This window comes from Lagenorhynchus albirostris, chromosome 10 (genome assembly GCF_949774975.1).
Source record: "Lagenorhynchus albirostris chromosome 10, mLagAlb1.1, whole genome shotgun sequence".
Lineage (NCBI taxonomy): Eukaryota > Metazoa > Chordata > Mammalia > Artiodactyla > Delphinidae > Lagenorhynchus > Lagenorhynchus albirostris.
Genome location: NC_083104.1, coordinates 52,859,865 through 52,877,865, shown reverse-complemented (window position 1 = coordinate 52,877,865; position 18,001 = coordinate 52,859,865). Strand labels below are relative to the sequence as shown.

The window sequence follows — 18,001 nt, the reverse complement described above, 5'->3', positions numbered from 1 at the left end:
TAAAACGAAGTGTATGAAGTGGTTACGTCTCCAACAAGATCAGTAGAAGGAAAACGCAGAGGTAGCGCTTTCCCTCTTTGTTCAGAAGGGCAGGCCTAGTTTACAAATGGGTTGGTACTGAGTGTTTGTTTTCCTAAGGAAACAATATGGTATATGTTGAATAAGACGTAAACCAGTTTGTAAAGTTCTATTTAAGCTGTAATGTTCTGAATTCAAGTATTGTGCTAATCTCTATTAGAACCCAAGAGGTGTAACCATTTTTCCATAAATGGACTTCCATAATTTAATCTCATCTTGCTGCTTTAAGAGGTTGTTTCAAGCACATAGACTTTTCTTAGCTTTCGAAGGGTTTCTTGGGATGAAGAAGAATTAATTAAGGATTAAGGATTAATTAAGAATTAATTAAGGATTAAAAGCAAGTGTGTGGCTTTCAGAAGCAAATGTTTTATTCCTATCTTGTTACTTTTCATTTGTCTCTTATAGATATCGGGAAAGGCCATTATAAAATGCGGTGTCTTTGAATAGCCAAAGGACACGGAGGTCTTAGGAATATACATTGCAGAAGAAAACTAAATTTATGTATCTTAGCTTCTTTGTAAAGGTGGGTCTCTAAGACCTCTTTTAATTTGTAATATGGCTGTTTCTCTTTATCAGATTTAAAACTCACATTTTCCTGTGATCCCCAGTTTCTCCTTACATCTTGAAGCAGTTTGCTTGTTACTGGAAAGCAGTAAAATTATTTATATGCCCCTTTTAGAATGAAAAAGTTCATGTGAGAATTATTTTGTCTGTCTTAATAAGTCATTCTCCCACATTGGAATTTCAGGTTGGCTCTAGAGATTGGGTTGAGAGAATTTGGGGGAAGGCGTTCATTTATTTTTTAGAAAACTTTTATGAAAAATAAATAAACCAAAAGTAGAGAAGACCACAATGAATCACATGTATCTACTATACAGGGTATTCAATAATTAGCATCTTTTTTTCACACTTGTTTCAAAACAAATCATTTTATTGAATTTAAAATACCAAAAGTTGTTCTGACAATATTAATAAAAGTATATGTAAAATCTGGTAGTTTTCTCAGACTGAGTTAGATATTATTTTACCACTTGTTTTCTCTTTTATTTCAGTTTTATTTTGGTGTCTCCTAACCTTTAGTACGTCTTTTCTCAGTCAATTCACCTAGTTTTACTTGATGAAAACTGTAAATTGTATATATGAGAGTGTGTGTGTGTGTGTGAAATTTTCCATAATAAAGTTTACATATAATTAACTTGAAACAAATAGACTGTCAGATATTTCTTCAGCAAAAATGGGTTTATTCGGGATCAGCAGAGAATTGCAATTAGGGATCTGCAACCACAGCAGGCCATGTGCAAGTCCCAGCATGCCATTTTATAGAGAGGAAAAGGAAGTTGGAGGGGCTAAACAGAGTCTATGGCTTTTCATTGGCTGCTGAGTCCTTGCCAGGGAAGAAGAGAGGAACCTTTCTTCCTCCTGTTGGGCTCTGCTGTCCTTGCAGGGCATGAGAGCTCCCCTTTCTGGTCTCCCAACATTTTTAACAATATGTATTACTCATATATATAATTATGTAGATTATCTATCTATGTATATGTAAGTATTATAATTGCATATATAGATATGTGTGCATGTATATGTAAACTCTGTATACACACACATACATATGCACACGTGCAATATCGTAGAAAATTTCTAACATAAGCAAAAGTAGAGTTACTACTGTAATGAACTTCCGAATGTGTATACATCACCCAGCTTCAACAGTTTTCAATTTATGGTCCATCTTGTTTCATCTATAACACCCTCCCCAGCTATTTAAATTTTTTTAATATGTATATTGGACATGCTAAAATTGAAGACTGCTTTTGTGCACACAATTGCTTGCATTTAATGAAGAAGAAAATAGAAGCCAAAATTTAAGTCAGTGTTACTACTTATTACTAGTATGCCAGAAAGAATTAATTGACCCTCATAAGTGAAGTGCCAGGAACTATATGATACCTTCAAGGATGCAAAAGTCACTAAGAAAAAAATATTCCACTGTCAGGTAAATTAGAATAGAGGTTCCAACGTGATGTTTTCAAAGCACAAATTCAAGTGGACTGGGGAGGGGAGGATGGAGTATTAGAGAAGGCTTCTTCAAGAATGAATTTCAGGTTTGAGGGGATCTCAGGAAGAAAGGAGAATAAAATGCATGGCTGTGGTGTGTTTCTATGTAGATGGAACAAAGAGCTAGGAAAGACCATGCTAAAATTGCTCAATAAGAAGGTGAAACAAAAGATTAATAGATACAATTCTTTTTTTGGTTATTTACTGTAATGGAAAAGAGTAGTTGTATGATTAATCTAAATGCCTTTTATATTTGTTTTGGATTGGTTTTTTTTGTTTCCCCTGGTTATTAACTTCCCCCCCTGCCTCGGGTTCTTTTGTTTTTTTCAGTTGAGAAATCATTACCATATACCAGTGTATTAATTTTAGGTGTAAAACATAATGATTTCATATATGTATATATTGTGAAATGATTACCACAATAAGTTTAATTAATTAACATTTATTACCACACCTTTTTTTTCCCTTGTGATGAGAACTTTTAAGATCTAAACAACTTTCAAATATATAATACCGTATCGTTAACTGTAGTCACCATGTTGTATATTGCATCCCTACAACTTAGTTATCTTATAACTGGAAGTTTGAACCCTTTGACCACCTTCACCCATTTCCCCCACCCCTGCAACCCCACCTCTGACAACCAGCAGTTTGTTCTCTGTATCTGAGTTGTTTAGGTTTTTTGGTTTGTTTTGGTTTTGGGGGGTTTTTTTAGACTCCACGTAAATGAGATCGTCTAGTATTTGTCTTTCTATCTGACTTATTTCATGTAGCATAATGCCCTTAAGGTCCATGCTTGTTGTTACAAATGGCAGAATTCCTTCTTTTTATGGCTGAGTAATATTCCTGAGAGAGAGAGAGAGAGAGAGAGAGCGTGTGTGTGTGTGTGTGTGTGTGTGTGTACACCCCACATTTTCTTTTATCTATTCATTTGTCAATGGACACTTAGTTTGTTTCCATGTCTTGGCTATGCTGCAACAAACATGGAAGTACAGATGCCTATTCAGGATAGTGATTTGGATTAATGCCTTTGGATTAACTCCTGGAAGTAAAATTGCTGGGTCATATGATTGTACTGTTTTTAGTTTTTTTGAAGAACCTCCATGTTGTTTTCCATAGTGGCTGCATAAATTTACATTCCCACAAACAGTGTGCAAGGGTTCCCTTTTTTCTACATCCTTGCCGATATTTGTCTTTTTGGTAATAGCCTTTCTGACAGGTGTGAGGTGATAACCTCTTTGCATTTCCTTGGTGATTAGGATGTTGAGCACCTTTTCATGTACCTGTTGGTATTTGGTTTCCTTTGGGAAAATGTCTGAATCAGTTTGGATTGGGTGTTTAATATCTCAACTGAGGTTTCATGGGAATTCACGTAAAAGTAAATAACCAGACTATACTTATAGTATACTTGTAGTAACAACTGAATCTGCAACACAGTGTTACAAATTTAGATTTGGGTGCTTCTGGTTTAATTTATATATGTGTGTTTATATGCAAACAATGAGAAATACAAGCATTACTAAAATTTTCTACTAGGCTCTAAACAAACTTCTGCATCATTTAATTGAGCAATATCTTTAACAGCAAGAAAAACTTTTTAAAAACTGATGACTGTTTGACGGTTACTTCTGAGTCAAATATTTTACAACTTTGTGAACCAAAACAAAATACCAAAATAAATTAGACGATGTTTAGCATCTTTGCAACTATGAAATATAACCTCGAGTTTAAGACTCTGTGTTTACTGAAAGAACCTAATTGTTCTTCTTACTGATTGATTTATTAATAAATGTTATAAATTTGTACTTAAATTTCTATTTAAAAAATACTTTTATTTTTCTTTTATTTTTTTATGAAGATTTTATTTGAATAAAGGTTCCAAGCCTTTAAAGTTTGAAATGCAGTAGCTTATTTCATTTTGGAATTTCATATTATATATCTTAATTAAGTATTTCAGTTAAATGTCTTTACTTTGAATGAAGTTAATATTTATCTGTATTTTCTGTATAATTGAAAAGATTGGCAATTATAAGGGATAGATAATGGGATAGAATGATGTGGGAACAAAACATTACCTCTGATAACAGGGCTTTAAAAACTTGGAAGTTTGTCAAGTAGTCTTTGAGACATCTCTCTCATTTTAACATAGTCACAGGAATGTTTATTGATTTTCAAATTTAAAGTCTGAAGGAATCTAGTGGTAAATTATTAGAATTAATAAGCATTTGCAAGGTTTCTGGTTATAAAATCAATGTAAAAATATCAAGAGATACCTGTCAAAGATTGCCAGCGAACACAGGAAAGCATGCTCAACATCAATAATCATTTGAGAAATGCAGATCAAAACTATAATGAGGTATCAGAATGACCATCATCAAAAAATCTACAAACAGTAAATGCTGGAGAGGGTGTGGGGAAAAGGGAACCCTCTTGCACTGATGGTGGGAATGTAAATTGATAACAGCCACTATGGAGAACAGTATGGAGGTTCCTTAAAAAGCTAAAAATAGAACCACCATATGACCCAGCAATCCCACTACTGGGCATATACCCTGAGAAAACCATAATTCAAAAAGAGTCATGTACCACAATGTTCATTGCAGCTCTATTTACAATAGCCAGGACATGGAAGCAACCTAAGTGTCCATCGATGGATGAATGGATAAAGAAGCTGTGGCACATATATACAATGGAATATTACTCAACCATAAAAAGAAACCAAATTGAGTTATTTGTAGTGAGGTGGATGGACCTAGAGTCTGTCATACAGAGTGAAGTAAGTCAGAAAGAGAAAAACAAATACCATATGCTAACACATATGTATGGAATCTAAAGAAAAAAATGCTTCTGAAGAACCTAGGGACCGGACAGGAATAAAGACGCAGACGTAGAGAATGGACTTGAGGACGCGAGGAGTGGGAAGGGTAAGCTGGGAAGAAGTGAGAGAGTGGCATGGACATATATATACATTACCAAATGTAAAATAGATAGCTAGTGGGAAGCAGCCACATAGCACAGGGAGATCAGCTTAGTGCTTTGTGACCACCTAGAGGGGTACGATAGGGAGGGTGGGAGGGAGACGCTAGAGGGAGGTGATATGGGGATATATGTATACATATAGCTGATTCACATTGTTATACAGCAGAAACTAGCACAACATTGTAAAGCAGTTATACTCCAATAAAGATTTTTAAAAAGAGATACCTGTCAGTATGTCAAACAGGATTTTTAAAAAATAAATGAAAATACTATTAAAAATAAGAATAAATCTAAGCAAATATGTGTAAGATCTCTAAGGTTGAAATTATTCATTTTCTGAAGAGACATTAAAGAAGACCTATAAGAAGGAGATAACTCTATTTATGGATTGGATGAGTCAGTATTGTAAAGATATTAATTCTCCCCGAATCAGCATGTGGAGTTAATGGACTTTTAGTCAAAACCCCACATGGATTTTTTGGTGGAATTGACAGCTTATTTTAAAATTCATGTGGAGATGCAAAAGGACGAAATACAAGGCACAGTGTTAGAATGTTCTGCCAGATGTCAAGATTTTATTTAAAGCTCTAGTTATAAAGTTTGCATATTATTGGTGCAAGGATAGACATAAAGACCACTTGAGCAGAATAGAGTCCAGAAACAGATCTGCACATTAATGAACTCTTAGTGTATGATAGAGGTAGAACTGTACAGCAATGGAGAAAAGATAATTTTTCAGTGAATGATGTGGGAACAATTATTTATACAGAGGAAATAAAAATAGATAAATATTTCTCACCATATAAAATAATTGATTCCAGGTATATTAAATACCTAAATAAGTAAGTTTAAACTAAATTATCATGAAAAAGAAAATAATATCTTTATGACCTTGGGACAGTAAAAGACTTTTTTAACCAGAAAAAAACACTAACTCACAGCAAAAAAAAATTGATAAATTAGGTTTTATGTCAAGAATTTCTGTTCTTTAAAAAATACCATCATGAGTGAAGAGAAGCTATGAATGAGAACAGTTTACAACTCACATAACTGACAAAAGAACAATATGAAGAACTTAGTCAAATTAACTAGAAAAAATGTGCAGAGTACTTCAATACATACTTCAGAGGAAATTTAATGACCATTAAATACATGAAAAGTGTTAATCTCACAAGACATCATAGAAATGCAAATTACCATTGTTGGCAAAAATTGTTTGATAATCCTAAGTGTTGGTAATGTTACTAAGCAGCAAGAACTCTTGGGTAGGGTGTCCACCTTTTATTTATCTCTATAGTCAGTTCATTTAGCTGTCAGGGCTGATTAGTTTAGTGGTAGTGGTGTGTTGTATGGGGGGGGGAATGGGGGGGAGGTACTGTATTACGGGCCTAAGAAGAAGATAGTGACTACTACTACCTTCAAAGTGCTCAGTGAAATAAGAGTGTGCTGCCCTTTACTAAAGTCCTGTTATTTCACTTCCAGGCGATAAGAAGGGAAACCCATAAGGGCATTCAGTAAACTATTCACAGTGCTGGGTTGGAAACTGGGCTGGAAAATAGGATAGAAAAATGAACAGCAAATCAGACAGGAAGAAGTTAACTGAAAATCAAAGAAAATGGGTTTATAAGAGTGAGTTGGGACTTCCCTGGCAGTCCAGTGATTAAGACTCCGTGCTTCCAGTGCAGGGGGGCACAGCTTCGATCCCTGGTCAGGGAATTCAGATCCCACAAGCTTCATGGTGCGGCCAAAAAAAAAAAATAAAGTTAAGGGAGTTGTGGGAGCTTTGCATACCAGGATTGACTTGATCCTGGGGATAAAATAGGACTAAACACATTCTACATCCATTTATGTTTAGTTTTTAGATACTTTGACTAGGTTTTCAGTAGAATCTTAATGAGCTTGCTTGTTTGTTTTAACTCTTTAATTTTGCCTTCAGGCTTAGATCTCAGGAAGTATAGTTAAATTAGTTTTAGTCTTTAACTTTGGGGATACCATTTAAAATTGACGTTAGGTAGCTATCTGGGAAGCTATCTAGAGTGTATTTCATCTCCATTTAAAAACATATTTATGAAATCAGTTATTCATTCAACAAATATTTGAGGGGTGCTATGTACCAGGTGCTGTGCGAGGTTGTTGGAGACATGTGGTTTCCTCGTGGGAGTATTTATCTAGTGTGGTAAATATTAATCAAGTAAACTAATGTGAAATTGCACCTGTGGCAAGTGCTAGAAGAAAAAAGTACATTGAGCCTTTTCTGTCAACAGCATCCCTTAGAAATGTGCTGAAGTTTGAAGAATGAGTTATTTAGGCTAAGAGGGGAGATAGCAGTGATCCAGAGTGAAGGAACTTGGCAGTCTGAAGTTCTGAGGTCGGAGGGGATAAGGTGAGTCTGGAGGACTGAAGGATGGGTATATGGAAAGTAGGGAGATAGTAAGGTGTGAGATGAGACTAGAGTTATGTAAGAGCTAGAGAGTGTGTGGCTTTGATTATGTTAAGTGAAGTTTCCTTCCTTTTAATTTTAAGAGATGAAGCCCTTGAATAGTTCAGCAGGGAGTTGCAATATGATCACATTTGCATTTTGAAAAGATGTTCTTTGTTGAGAAACAGTATACAGATTGGAGAATTAGGACGTGGGCAAAATGGATGTAGGGGGATGAGTTAGGGGCTACTGCGGTAGTCTAGTTAAAAAAATGATAGCTTGGATTACAGTGCTAGTATCAGAGTAGGAAAGAGTGGACAAATTTCAAGGATATTTAAGTAGTAAAATAACCTGGTTATGATTTGTGTATAGGATGTGAGAGGGAAGGAGCTCTCTAGGATGACACCTAGATTTTTGGCTTTTTCAATTTAGGTGGTAATTAGATAGAAAATACTAAAAGCAGACACAGTGTAGGTATTTGTTTTGAGGGTGGATAGGTGGTGTCCAGTCATGAGTTTAGTTGGATATTGAGTTTGAGATGCCTTTGTGACATTCAAGGGAAAAAAAATGTAGACAGGGAGATAACATTGGCAAATTGTGGGCATACTGATAGTAATTGAAGGCCCAGGTATGACTGACATCTCTTGGGGGAGAGTTACAGTTAATGAGAGGATCTTGGGTAGAGGAGGCTGCCTGTACGGAAAGCAGAGAAGAGGGTTGGAGATGTGGGGTAAAAAAATAGGAGACTATTGTAGTTATAGAAGCCAGGGAAGAGAATGAACAGAGAGGGAGAGGACAAGATTTATGCGAAATGGAAAGTGAAAAATACCACTCAGAACAATTTTGATTATGAAGTTGGAACCCCATGTTTCTTAGTTTTAAGAACATATTAATCTCTTGGAGTCCATTTTTTTAAGTGAAAAATTGCGTTTAAAATTTAAAATCCTGATTCTTGTTAAAATACTAGGCCTTTTGTCTTTGAACTATTTTCACAAGTTTTGGGGATGTTACTTACTTTTCCTGTTGTGTACTTCCTAATGGTGCTCCTCTACCTCCTATAGTTTGTAACTGTCCTTTATGAAGCTCATTTGAGTCTCAAGTTATTTTTGGTGTTTGCTTTTACTGTTAATCCAAGTTTTTGGACCTTGGTTTCAGTGTTAACTTCTTGATTTGTAGACCCCTTGTAAATTTAGACTAACATGCAGTGGTACAAAGGTTAAGAGTTTACCTTTCTTATGGGAGTCTTTCTTCCCTGGGGAGGAGAAAAATTTAGCCACTTCCATGCTGGTGGATACATTGTTTTTCATCTCTGAAGGGATAGTCTTCCCATGGTCCCACCTTTAAGTACAATAAATACTTTGTTTCTAGCATTTGGAGGTTTCGCTTTTAAAATTAGCTCTGGTACTTTCTTTTAGAGGGTGTGTAGCATTTCTAGCTTAGATTTCCAGAATTGTTGCTGGAAAACAAATGTTTTAAGTTCTGAGTTTAAAATCCTTTTTCCTTAGTCAGAAATTTTGGTATATTATTCCATTGCCTTTATATTATTTCCATTGCCTTTATAGCATTCAGTGATTCCAGTTGACTGATATATTCCTTTGGAGAAAATCTGTTTATTTTCTATGAATGATTTTAAGTTGCACTTTATTCTTAGCGTTTTGAAATTTATTGAGAGGTGTATGTAGTTTTTTGTGTTTTTTCCTAATCATCTGTGGGGCATAATGATTCTTCTTTTAAGATTAAATGTAAAAACTGGATTTACCTTTAGATTTCTTAATTTTTTCATACTTTTCAGCTTTATTGAGATATAATTGACAAAGTTGTGTATATTTAATGTGTACTGCATGATGATTTGAGATATACGTACACATTGTGAAATCATTACCACAATCATAACACATCCGTCACCTCATACAGTTTCTTTCCTTCTTTCTTCCTTTTTTTTTTTTTTTTTTTTTGGTGAGAGCTCTTAAGATCTCATCTCTTAGCAAATTTCAATTATACAATACAGTACGTATTACTAACTACAGTCACCTTGTCATACATTAGATCCTTAGAACTTATTCGTGTTATAACTGAAGTTTGTACCCTTTGACCTACCTCTCCCCATTTGTCCCATCCCCCATCCTCTGGCAGTCACCATTCTATTCTCTTTCTGAGTTAAACTTTTTTTAAAAAAGAGAGTTCACATATAAGTGATACCATACAGTATTTTTCTTTCTCTGCCTGGCTTATTTCACTTAGCATAAATGCCTTCCAGGTTCATACATGTCACAAATTGGCAATGGCAAGATTTCCTTTTTGTGGCTGAATAGTATTCCATTATATAAATGTATAATGACATTTGCTTTATCCGTCTATCAACAGACACTTTGGTTGTTTACATATCTTGGCTATTATGTATGTAGTTATTTATTTTAATTTTTGGCTATGTCAGGTCTTAGTTGTGGCACACGGGATCTTCGTTGCAGTATGCGGGATCTTTCACTGCACGCCCGGGCTCTTTGTTGCAGCACGTGGGCTTCTCTCTAGTTGTGGCGCGTGGGCTCTGTAGTTTGCGGCATGCGGGCTCTCTAGTTGAGGCGTGCGGGCTCATTAGTTGTGGCGCACAGGCTTAGTTGCCCCGCGGCATGTGGGATCTTAGTTCCCCGACCAGGGATCCAACCCACATCCCCTACATTGGAAGGCATATTCCTTACCACTGGACTACCACGGAAGTCCCTGTCTTGGCTATTATGAATAATGCTGCAGTGAACATGGAAGTGCTGATATCTCTTCTATATACTGATTTTGTTTCCTTTACGTATACAGTTGACCCTTGAGCAGTGCAGGTTTGAACTACATGGGTCTACTTATATGTGGATATTTGTCACTGATAAATACAACCTGCAGTTGGTTGAATCTGCAGATGCAGAGGAACTGCAGATGTGGAGGAACCAAGTATATGGAGGACTCACTGTAAGTTATATGCAGATTTTCAACTACAGAGGCTTGATGCCCCTAACCCCCACATTGTTCAAGGGTCTACTCTATACCCAGAAGTAGGATTTCTGGATCACATGATAGTTCTGCTTTAAAAAATTTTAAGGAATTTCTACACTATTTTCCATAATGGCTGTATGAATTTACATCCCCACCAACAATGTACCAAGGGTTCCCTTTTTTCACATCCTTGACAGCATTTGTTACCTCTTTTCCTTTGATAGTAGCCACACTAACAGATGTGAGGGTGTTTCTCATTGTGGTTTTCAGTTGCATTTCTCTGATATTGAGCACCTTTCATATACCTAACTGGCTATTTGTATATCTCTGGGAAAATGTCTTTTCAGGTTCTTTGACTTCTTTGACCATTTATTAATCAGATTTTTTGTGGGTTTTTGTTTTTTGGCTTTTTTTTTTTTTTTGGCTGTTGAGAGGTATCAGTTCCTTATGTGTTTTAGATATTAACCCCTTATTAGATATATGGTTTGCAAATATTTTCTCTCATTCCATAGGTTGCCTTTTCATACTGTTTATTCTTTCCTTTGCTATGCACAGCCTTTTAGCTTGATATAGTCCCAGTTGTTCATTTTTGCTTTTGTTGCTTGTGTTTTTGGCATCATATGCTCAAAAATCATTGCCAAGGCCCATGTCAAGGAGATTTTTCTCTGTTTTCCTCTAGGGGTTTTATGGTTTCAGATTTTACATTGAAGTCAATATGCATTTCAAGTTGATTTTTGTGTATGGTGTAAGATAAGAGTCCAGTTTCATTCTTTTGCATATATTAATAACATCCAGTTTTCCAATACCATTTATTTGAAGAGACTATTCTTCCTTCATTGTTTGTTCTTGGTGCCCTTGTCAAAGATTAGTTGACTGTAAAAGTGTGGGTTTATTTCTGGGCTCTGTGTTCTGTTCCAAAGGTCTGTGTGTCTTTTTTTATGCCAGTACCATACTGTTTTGTTACTATAGCTTTGTAACATAGTTTGAAATCAGGGAGTGTGATACTTCCAGTTTTGTTGTTCTTTCTCAAGACTGCTTTGGCTATTCAGTGTCTTTGGGGGTTCCATGCAAATTTTGGGTTATTTTTCTATTTCTGTGAAAAATGCTATTGGAATTTTTATAGGGATTGCACTGAATTTGTAGATTGCTTTGGGTTATATGGACATTTTAACAATACTATTGATAATTCTTCCAATCCGTGAGCACATAATATCTTCCCATTTATTTGTGTCTTCTTTCATCAGTGTATTATAGTTTTCACTGTACAGGTTTTCCACCTTCTTGGTTAAATTTATTGTTAAATATTTTATTGATTTTTATACTGTTGTAAGGGGGATTGCTTTTTTCTTTTTATGTGCTTCAAGAAAGTCTTTCATAATTGAGATTTTATTGGTTGTTTTGAGAATCAGTACATAGACATTTCAATTTGTACACAATTCTCAACATACGTACCAAAAATCTAAAAAATCATGTAGTTGTAATTCTTTTCTGAAGTTATTCCAGTGACTTTCCAGCTTAAAATTTGGAGGCAAATTTTCCTTCACTGGATATTAAATACCAATATCTTCAAATATTGATATGCTGTTACATCGTAAGTCCCACTAATTCACAATTTAATGTCATATACCCTACATACTCAAATTGTCAGTCATTCACAGCACATTAACAGTTACTAGAAGAACCGGACTACCATGACCAAAGATGTTACATAGTGCACAAAATTCTGCCCAGGAGAGCCAAGACCAGGGGGTGAGTGGTTTGCTTTAGGAAACAATTATACCAAAAACAACATGGGAAGAGAAGTAATTTAAGTGTTTAAGACATTAAATGCAGCGCTGACTCCAAACTGCCATTTAGTATGCTTTGTATTATAAGATGTAAAAGCTACCCTCGCATCTGTGGAATGTTAAGCTGACCCAAGACAATCAAAGCCTCCCATATTCAATATCCCAGTATTTTCTGGTTGTACCAAAAAATAAACAACCAGCAAATGATTTCACCTCTTAAAAAAAAGCATTTACACTAAATGCTTTTTTTTAAGCTACTAAAAAACTTGCCTTTACAAAATGCAAGAGCTACTAAAAAACTTGGATTTACAAAATAGTTGATAACAGAGCTACTAAAAAAACTTGCATTTACAAAATAGTTGATAACAGTATTCCTCTGGATTGTACAAGAAGGGAGATGGGGACCACTGATAGGACCAGGGGTGTGATATTAATCAGACTTGGCTTCTTTCTCTCCTGCTTCATCAGAAGCTGGCCTCTCCTCGTTTTTAGTTTCTCCATTTTCTTTTTTTTTTAGTTTCTCCATTTTCTGCAGGTAAGTCTTCTTTAGTCTCTTGGTTAGCCACTTCAGCCTGTTTTGCCTTTGCTTCCCTTTTTGCCTTTGGTTTGCACTTTTTGTCTGAAGATGTATCCTTTCCTGCTGCCCTTTTTGGCTTCGTTTCCACTTTTGCAGGAGCCAGTTTAGCTGATGACCTTGCCAATCTCCTCTTGGGCTCCTCCTTCACCGCCCCCTCAGCGGAGCTGACCTTCCTCTTGGGCATCGTGGCGGTGGAGTGGACATGTGCCGGGTGCCTGCGAGCCGCGGCACGCTGAGAGCCTTTGTGAAGCTGGGCTGCCTGGCTGCTGCCACTCCTCCTGCTGCCCAAGCTGCTGGGACCCACAGAGGGAGTGGTGGGAGAACCCGGGATTGCTATCTTAATTTCTCTATCAGATAATTCAGTTAGTGTATAGAAATGCACCTGATTTTTTAAATGTTGATCTTGTATCCTTGGTGAAGCCTTTAGAGTTTTCTGTATATAAGATCATGTTATCTGCAAACAGACAATTTAAATTTTTCCTTCCCAATTTGGAAGCCTTTTACTTCTTTTTCTTACCTAATTGCTCAGGCTAGGACTGTGTTGAAAAGAAGAGTGAGAGTGGGTATTCTTGTTTTGTTCCTGATCTTAGGGGAAAAGCTTTCAACTTTTCACCATTGAAGTATGATGCTAGCTGTGGGCTTGTCATCTATGGCCTTTATTATTTTGAGGTACATTTCTTCTATACCTAATTTTTTTAGTTTTTGTCATGAAAGGATGTTGAATTTTGTCAGAGGCCCTTTCTGCCTCTTTTGAGATGATCATATGATTTTTATCCTTCATTCTGTTAATTTGGTATCACATTTATTAATTTTCGTATGGTGAACCGTCCTTGACTCAGGGATAAGTTCCAGTTAATTATGGTGTATGATCCTTTTAATGTGCTGTTGAATTCGATTTGCTGGTATTTTCTTGAGGATTTTTGCATCTTTGTTCATCAGGGACCCTGGCCTGTCATTTTCTTGTTGTGTCCTTGTCTGACTTGGGTATCAGGGTAATGCTGGCCTTGTAAAATGATTTTGAAAGGGTTTCTTCTTTAATTTTTTGGAAGAGTTTGAGAAGGATTGGCATTCATTCTTCTTTAAATGTTTGGTAGAATTCACCAGTGAAGCCATCTGGTCCTAGGCTTTTCTTTGAATCAGTGATCAAAATCCCCCAACAATCACCTTACTCGTTATTGATCTGTTCAGATTTTTAAATTTCTTCCTGGTTCAGTCTTTGATGTAAGTTGTATGTTTCTAAGACTCTGTCCATTTCTTCTGGGTTATCCAATTTGTTGGTGTATAATTGTTCATAATAATCTCTTATGATCCTTTGTGTGTCTGTGGTATTAGTTGTAACATTTCCTCTTTCATTTCTGATTTTGTCTTCTTTTTTTTTTCTTAGTCTAGCTAAAGGTTTGTCAATTTTGCTTATCTTTTTTAAAAAAAAGTTGAACAAAACTGTTCATTTTTTTTCTTTTTTTCTAGTCTCTATTTCATTTATTTCTGCTCCGATTTTTGTTATTTCCTTCCTTCTGTTTTTTGGGCATAATTTATTCTTTTTCTAGTTCGTTGAGGTATAAAGTTAGGCTGTTTATTTAAGGTCTGTTTTTTATTAATGCCAGTGTTTATTGCTATAAACTTCTGTCTTAGATTGCTTTTGCTGCATTTTGGTATGTTGTTTTTCCATTTGTGTTTATCTCAAGATACTTTAAAATTTTTCTTTTTATTTCTTTGACCTATTGATTGTTCAGGAGAATACTGTTCAATTTCCACATATTTGTGAATTTTCTAGCTTTCTTACTCATTTCTAATTTTATATCATTATGGTCAGAAAAGATATTTGGTATAATTTCTGTCTTAAGTTTGTTAAGACTCGTTTTGTGACCCAGTATGTGATCTCTCCTGGAGAATATTCTGTATGTACTTAAGAAGAACGTGTGTTCTGCTGTTAGATGGAATGTTCTCTGTTAGATCCATTTGGTTTAAAGCATAGTTCAAGTCCAGTATTTCCTTATTCATACTCTCTCTTTCTGATCTGTTCATTGAAAGTAGGGTATTAAAGCCCGCTACTATTATTGCATTGCTGTCTATTTCAATTGTTATATACTGTTGATCAGTTGATCCATTTATCATTCTATAATGAATGACCTTTTGTCTCTGTTACAATTTTTGATTTATAGTTTATTTTGTTGGATAAAAGTATAGCCATTCTTGCTCTCTTCTGCTTTACGTTTGCATAGAATTTTTTTTCCATCTCTCCACTTTCAGCCTATGTGTATCCTTAAAGCTGAAGTGAGTTTTCTGTTAGCATATGTTTGAGTCTTGTGTTTTTAATATATTTACTCACTCTATGTCTTTTGATTGGAGAATTTAATCCATTTACATTCAAAGTGATTACTGATAAAGACTTAACAACTGCCATCTTGTTAATTGTTTTCTAGTTCCTTTGTTCCTTTCTTCTTGTGCTGTCTTCCTTTGTGATTTGATAGTTTTTCTTAGCAGTATTCTTTGATTCTTTTCTCTTTATCTTTTTATATCTGCTATAGGTTTTTGCTTTGTGGCTTCCTTGAGGTTTACATAAAACATTTTATGATTATAACAGTCAACTTTAAGCTAATAATTTGATTCAGTTGCATGCAAAATCTCTATTCTTTTACACCCTCCCTTCAATTATGTTATAGATGTCATAATCTTTTTATGTTGTGTATTTAACAAATTATTGTAGCTATAGATATTTTTGTCTTTCAACCTTTATACTAGTTAAGTGATTTATACACCATTACAATAGTAGAATCTTCTGAATTTGATTACATACTTATCTTACTAGTGAGTTTTATACTGTTATATATGTTTTTATGTTACGAATTATTGCCCTTTCATGCTAGCTTGAAGGACTCCCTTTAGCATTTCTTATAAGGCAGTGTGGTAGTGATGAACTCCTTCAGTGTTTGTTTTTTTGGTTTTTGTTTGTTTGGGAACGTCTTTATGAAGGACAGCTTTGCTGAATATTCTTGGTTGGCAGTTTTTTTCTTCAAGCACTTTGACTATATGTATGCTATTCTGGTGCAAGGTTTCTGCTGAGAAATCTGCTGATAGCCTTATGTGGGTCCCATGTATAAGTTTTTTACTCTTGCTTTCAAAATTCTCTGTCTTTGATTTTTGACAGTTTTATTATAATGTCTCTCAGTGGAGTCCTCTATGGGTTGAATATGTATTGGTACCTATGAACATCACATGCCTGGATGACCATCAGTTTCTCTCCCCAGATTTGGAAAGTTTTTAGCCATTATTTATTTAAACAAGCTTTCTACCCCTTTCTCTCCTTCTAGAACTCTCATAATGCAGCCATCATTACCCTTGATGCATAGTTAATGTAGGCTATTTTTCACTTTTTTTTCCCCTCTGCCCTGATAATTTCAAGTAACCTCTCTTCTAGTTCTCAGATTCTTTCTTCTGCTTGTTCATGTCTGCTGTTGATATTCTCTGCTGCATTTTTTTTCATTTTATTCATTGTATTTATCAGCTCCAGTATTCTCTTTGGTTTTTTTTTGTTGTTGTTGTTTTTGTAATTTCTGTCTCTCTTTTGGACTTCTTATTTTGATCATGTATTGTTTTCCTGATTTGTTGAGTAGCCTTTCTGGGTTCTCTTGTAGCTTGCTGAGCTTCCTTAAAACAATTACTTTGAAATCTTTGTCAGGCAGTTCATAGATCTGTTTCTTTGTGGTCAGTTACTAGAAAATAATTGGGTTCCTTTGGTGGTGTCATGTTTCCTTGATTTTTTTCACTTTTGTTGAAGCCTTGCATTTATGCCTGCCCATTTGATGGAGTGGTTTTGGTCGGGAAAGACCTTTACCTGTGGGTAAGTGTGAGGGTGCCAGCTGAATAGGCTGTGGCAGTTCTTACTCTGGGGAAGATCCAGGGGTGTAGTCTTTGTGTAGCTCCAACAGCTGAGATCAGTGTTAGTGAAGATTGCAGGGGTCCTCAATGGCCAAGGCAGCAAGTGTCCATGGGGCTGTTAAGGGCTGTTGGGGACCTTCTGGTCTCTTTTTCTCCCACAGGAGTTGTTGTGGCCAAGGGGATCTCTCTTGGCACCGGGTTCAGCTCACAGGTGTCCTCTTAATCATGGTAGTACTGATGAGTGCCCATGGAGTAGCCATGGAGCTAGGGTCTGGAGCTCAGGCACACACAAAGCAGCTGCAGAGCTGGAGTCTGAAGTGTAAACACTTACAGAGCAACAGTGGTTCTGGAGTCCAGAACATTTGTGGGATTAGGGGGTTGTGGCAGCCCTGGTCATGGGGCAGCGCAGCAGTAGCTCTTTCTTGCTGAGGACAGAGCAATGTCTCCCTCTCCAGGGGCCCTGTGGCAGTGATGGCTTTTGGTGAAAGCTGCTGTTGTCCTCTGCAGAGCACGCCACTGGAGTTTGTCCTGATGAATACTTATGGGGTCCTCCTTTGTGAAAGCTGTCATGGGTGCTATTGTCCTCAGTTGAAGAGCCTGCCTAGGTCCTCCACAGAGCAGACCACACTGGGCACTGCAGTGGTCCTACCACATGGCTGATACTGATAGCCTCTACCCTTCTTTGTTCCTGGCTGTCTCTAGATGTCTCAGCTAAGCCTGTCTCCCTAGTGATCCTTCTGTATGGTCGATCTCCATTTTTTGCTTCATTGTGCTGCTGTAGGATCTCAGTTCTGCATGAGCCTCCTGGGGATATTTTCCTTCATGGATAGTTGTCTATTTCTTATTTTTTGTTGGGGGTATGAAGGCTGGTATCTCCTACTGCACCATCTTTCTAATGCCACCCCTCAGAATACTTTCTGTCTTGTTACTAATTTGCTTTGCATCTTTGACCTTTTTACTATTTAGCCCATCCTTTATTTTGTTTATCTTAACAGTCATTTGACATTCAAAAACTTAAATAGTGCTTTTATCGTAGATCTTCATTTCACAGTGATAGTAGCAGTAGCCTCTGAGTGCTTTAGAGACATTATATTGTTTACTTATCATAGCCACCTTATTGACATAGGTACTATTGTTATCCCTTTTCTACAGACGAAGAAACTAGAGCACAGAGAGACCATGAGTTGTTTGCCAAACCAAGGTCACATAGCAAATAAGTATGGAACTAAGATATTCAAACCCAGGTAGTAT

General features: G+C 36.2%; 1 protein-coding gene and 1 pseudogene across 2 annotated transcripts in view; one reads left to right on the top strand and one right to left on the bottom strand.

The window, feature by feature from the left end:
- The window catches only part of STT3B (STT3 oligosaccharyltransferase complex catalytic subunit B), a 95,909-nt gene that overhangs the window by 30,700 nt on the left and 47,208 nt on the right, over window positions 1-18,001 (top strand). The gene's annotated exons all lie outside the window — the stretch shown is intronic.
- Window positions 12,725-13,055, bottom strand: LOC132528073 (non-histone chromosomal protein HMG-14-like; annotated as a pseudogene).